This window comes from Blastomyces gilchristii (genome assembly GCF_000003855.2).
Source record: "Blastomyces gilchristii SLH14081 genomic scaffold supercont1.7, whole genome shotgun sequence".
Taxonomy (NCBI): Eukaryota; Fungi; Ascomycota; class Eurotiomycetes; order Onygenales; family Ajellomycetaceae; genus Blastomyces; species Blastomyces gilchristii.
In genome coordinates this window covers 3139789-3145183 of record NW_003101676.1, presented here as the reverse complement: position 1 = coordinate 3145183, position 5395 = coordinate 3139789, and the positions used below count along the sequence as shown (strand labels likewise).

Below are 5395 nucleotides of genomic sequence, written 5' to 3'. Positions count from 1 at the left end.
GATATGAGAACTTGTGAAGAAGATAGTGAATTCTTGTGCTATTTATCAGAGTTCATGAGTAGTGCAGTTCAGATCATATGAAGAACTTACTTCTCTATTCATTTTATAAAAACCTTGGAAACAGCTAGAAATGAATGTTCTTGTGAGCCTCTCTGAAAGCAAGAACATATATAATGCCTGCTTTAACAGTGTACTGATGATAGTGAATTACTTTATCAAGATAGCACACTTTATACTCATCTACAAGAACTTGAAGTCAAAGAATTTAACTCATATCTTTGTTTATAATGTGATTCAGTTGTATGAGTTATCTGTGAACATTATCTCAGATAGAAAATCAATCTTTACAGAAGAGTTCTGATCTGATCTGATAACTATACTGAAGATCTCATGAGATCTAAGCACAGCTTTTCATCAACAGACAGATAATCAGACAGAATATCTGATAAGTATATTGAAACAGTATCTGTAATACTTTGTCAATTACAATCAGAATGACTGAGTGTATTAGTTATCACTCACAGAGTTCATATACAACAACTCAAAGCATGTCAGCACAGGCAAAACTCTCTTTGAGATGCTCACTGAGACTCATTCACAGATGATCTTGATGAACTCATGAGAGTACACTATAGAGTGTGATAATACCTGTGAACAGGCTGAGAGAATTCAGAATATCTGAAAGAAAGCCTGTGAATTCTTGAGAAAGGCTCAAGAGTATCAGAAGAGATACTATGACTTCAAGCATATTATAAAGAGTTTCAAGAAAGATGATAGAGTCTGACTGAGTCTAGAAAACATTATTATATGAAGATCTAGTAAGAGGCTGAATCTCTTACAGACAGAGTCTTGTAAGATTATGAAGAAAGTTAGCTTATAGTTCTACAGATTGAAACTGTCATCTGAGTTGCAGATATATAATGTTTTTTATATCTCTTTACTTCATGAATACAAGGAATTCTTAGAAGAGAACTCTATGACTCATCACTCTATTCATGAAGTATTAGAGAGTGAAAGAGAATATCAGGTCAAAGAGATTGTTGACTCAGAGAAGCAAGATTATAAGCTCTGATTCAAGATTCAGTAACAAGAGTATTCTGACAAGATGAATGAGTTCACTTAAGAATTATTCAGACAGATAAGATATCTGCAGAAGCTGAGACATGACTTTCATACTATGAATTCTAATAAGTCAGAATGATATAATCTTCACTAAGAATCTGATTATAACAAAGATATTAACACTGTTATTTATAAGTTCTAGTCTACAAGATGATGAGTTTCTACTGAGATGAACAGTTCACAGTGTATATAAGAGAAGAAGAAATCATACTCTTATTAAAGTTAAAAAACAAGAAAATAAACAGGACTGTAAACACAATTTAGAGACTAATAAAGAAAAAATAAAGAAAACTCATACTCACACTCTTAATACTTATAATATTCAATTCTCTCATAACTATCAATTTCTCTCTTCAAAGAAGCAGAGAGTATTATATCTGTGATACAGATAATTGTTGCATTTGATGTGAAAACTGCTAGAAATGCACAGACTTCAGAGAAGCTGAACATCAGAGTATACACAGTTGTAGCAGAGTCTTGAGAACTGATTATCTGCATATATGATCAGATATCTCTTACAAAGCTGTGTCTGCTTTCTCAGTTGTACTGAAGTATTCAGCCTGAAAATAATTGAGATACAGAGAGAGAGCTCATCTGTTCAAGTTAACTCTTATCATGAATTCATAACATTCACATTGTCTTGATTACTTGAATTTTATGAGTACTCAGAAACTCATCTCTCATTGACAATGAGATTGTGAAAATGCACTGTGATGTGAGAATCATTGATAGAGAATCTAGACATATTTACATATATCTGATCAGAGATTGTGTGAGTAGGAAGAGAGTGATCATAGACTCACAGAGCTGTAGAAGACACTGATAACACTGAAAGCTTTGTAAGAACTGTTAGCTAGAGTCTGTAAGAAATTACTTATAAGAAGACTTACAGCAAAGAAGAGAACTGCACTGCTTGAAGCCAGAGGCTGGTCTGAGAGAGGCATGAGGTTAATCACTAGCCTGAAGATCAGGTGCAGTGACAGGGCTGAGAGAGATGAAGATGTAGTTGTGAATGACAGTGTCTCTGCTTTATCAGCCAGTAAAAAGTGATCAGAGAAGTTGTGAGAACACTCATGAGAAGCTCAGCAATAGTCAGATATTGTTTATAAAGATGTTAAAATTGAAAAAATCTTTATTCTTAGAAAGTTCTTGAATCAATATATGAACATTGTCAGAAACACTCTCTCTCTATTATCTAAGTGAAAACACTTTACAGATGAATGAGAATACTCACAGTTTATAAAGATAAAAGCTGTTATAGAAAAAGAGAAAAGAAGATGAGATTTCATAGACAGATCTGAAATATTTATACTACTCTAGAGAGATTTACTTACACTGTGAGTGATTCTGTGAAACAGTCAGATCACTCTAGTAAATAAGAGTGATTGTAAATCACAGGTCTGAATCTTTCTATATAACTATAAAGAGTGATTGCAGACTGTGAATATCTTGATTCTACAATTCTACAGAGTTGATAAAAGAATAGAAAATTCCTCACAATTCTACAGTGTCAAAGAACAATGATTTATGAGAATAAGTGAAAGATTAACTCACAAATACTTCTCTTTAATAAGAGTAATCTTATGAAGAGTAATTCATCTGTGAGATGAATCTGTGTAATAATTATACAAGAATCTTGTGAAAATGATTAAGAGTCAATCAGAACTCTTCTGTATGAAAGATGTGAGATGAATCTGTGTTATTATTATTATTATTATTATTCTTCCATTATACTCATATGCAAGCGGAGCTTATGATGAGTCCTTGCGTGATGTTAAATACAGGTCAAGTGTTGGTTATACAGGAGGAAATACAGGTGTTGAGACCACGCCAAGATAACAAGAACATAGGAAAATACAAAGGAGTGACAATTAGATACATGCGATAATAACTTCCCAGCCCAGGAACATAGAGCGATTCATTGAAGCGATTTGTACACCTCTGTATTTATTAGAAACCTGAGGTGCTTGAGTTCCGGATTTAATGTATCCCCTGCGGGTTTCGAACCCACGCGCCTTGGTTTCCCACGCCAAGGCGCTACCGGGTGGCCGCATTAACCATTCGGCCACCGGGGAGATGAATCTGTGTAATAGTTAGAGAAGAATCTGTAAATTATAAAGAATCTCATGAAATAAGAAACTGAGTGACAGACTCTTTTCTCTTCACAGTAATAAGGGATTTTTCCTCACTGAGGTTTTTTATAGATATGAAGAGTTTTTAGTGAGTATCACTGCAGTGCTAAGCTGATTCTATGAAGTCACTCAGTGAAAGACTTCATAAACAAAGTCTTAGAGAGAGAAGAGTATGTAAGAAATCTCACTTCTTGCAGATTCTTTATCTCTATTTCTATCTCTTATATAATCAATAGAGCTAGTGGCTCTTGACTACACACAACTATATAGACTGGAGTTCGCGAATACTATTCATAACTCAGCTTGAATGCTATTATATATTTGATCTCTGTATTTTATCTTCTCATTGCAAATACTTCTAGTAGTTAACAGTACATATCACACCAAGCTGCAAACACCTGAATAATCGCCTGCGAGCACTTATTCTTACAGATTAAGAATATTCTCAATGAGAGATCTCACAGCTGCAGTCAATAATATCTTATGAAATGAGTTGAGTATAATTATCTGACCTGAACTCTGAGTTCTGTATTATCTGAAACAGTAGTTCTTGACTAATAAGAACTGCTTCTGAAAAGAGAGAACTAATGTGACAGGCTGTGCCTGATCAATTATATAGACTATTCTGTTACACTTCACAGATTTCAACTGCTTTATTCTCAAACATGTACACTCTGATTCTTAGTCATTCTCAATCACTGATTCTCAGCTGTCACTAATGTGTATAGATTCTTCCATCTCAAAGCTTCACTGTGTATGCTATTACATACATATATAAATATTCACTTTGATCACTGATTCTCACACTTTCTCTTTCTTTTCCTTCTCTAACATTTTTCTCTTTGTTATATAAGACCTATATATTATACCGATCTATTCAGTGTAGGCTTCTTACAAAGAATAAGTCTTCTATTTCTGAAGATTTGAAGATTTTTCTCTTTTTACATTTTTTTTTCCACTTTTCTATCAATAGAAGTATGAGCAGTATTCTTCTCAGTTTTCTCAGGATTTTGAGCAGGTTTTGAGCTAGCAGATTTAGAGATAGCAGGTTTAGAGACAGCAGATTCAGCTGCTTAAGCATATATTTTCTTCTAATTTAAAGAAGAAGAAGAAGAAGTAGAAACATAAGAAGAGTAAACTGAAGAGTCAGTAATTATATTAGAAATTTTCAATGTTTTTAGAACTGTGTTTGAAATTCTAAGTTTAAACTTAATCACTTCTTGTAGTTGTCTAGTCTGAGTATGAAGAATTAACAGAACTTCTTCATTTATCTTACTTAGATACTGCTTTTCAAGAATCTTACTTACTTTTTCAAGTTTCTGTATTTTAAAAACTTATTGTTTCTCTATTTCTTCTTTCTTTCTTCTCTTCAGAATTTCAATCTCAGAAATAGTATTTGAGAAAGTATCTTTCTTCATATTAACTGAGTGTATTTTTGAATATATTATTCTTACTTAATAAAAAGTTAATCAGACTAATTCAATTGAGATATTTATTAAACTCTTTTGAATTGAAAAGTTGATCAGACTGTTTCAATTAAGAGATTTTTAAGTCTATTTTCAATTGAAAAATTGATTAGACTGTTTCAAAAAAAGAATAAAAGACTTTTGTGTATAAAATACCTGATTTTTTTCACATCAGTTCAGTAACTAGATTAGATTTTTAAAGAGAATCTAATAAACTAAAATTGATTTTTAAGATAAATCAATAAAATCTTTACAATCTCTTTCTTAAGATACAGTAAGAAAAAGTATGATATCAATTGATAATAAATCAGATAATATGACAGTTTTTAAGAGAAAAACTGACAAAAAATAAATCAATTTTTTACAGAGAAATTGATTAAAACTATTCAATTTTATTTCAAATTATTCAATTCTTCTCACATAACAAGTGTGCAACTCAAATCAGTTAATAAAGAGTGTAAAAAAGAATTAAGTATTAATAAAAGCTCTTCAGTTACTGAAAAAGTAATTCTTATTTAAAAGAATGTGAAATTATAACAGAAAACAACTCTGTTTTTAATTCTTTATAAGAATATTATATAAAACTCAGAGAAAAACATCTTACTTTTTCAAGAGAAGTAAAAAACTATTTCTAAGATCTTTTTTTTTTTGCATTAACTGCTATAGAAGAATGAG

The 5395-nt window shown here is 31.6% G+C and overlaps 1 pseudogene across 1 annotated transcript; it reads right to left on the bottom strand.

The window, feature by feature from the left end:
- Positions 1 to 3109: 3109 nt before the first annotated feature.
- BDBG_17057 lies at positions 3110 to 3197 on the bottom strand (annotated as a pseudogene). Its single transcript has one exon. The product of its transcript is annotated as a tRNA-OTHER (tRNA).
- Between the last annotated feature and the right edge of the window lie 2198 nt (positions 3198 to 5395).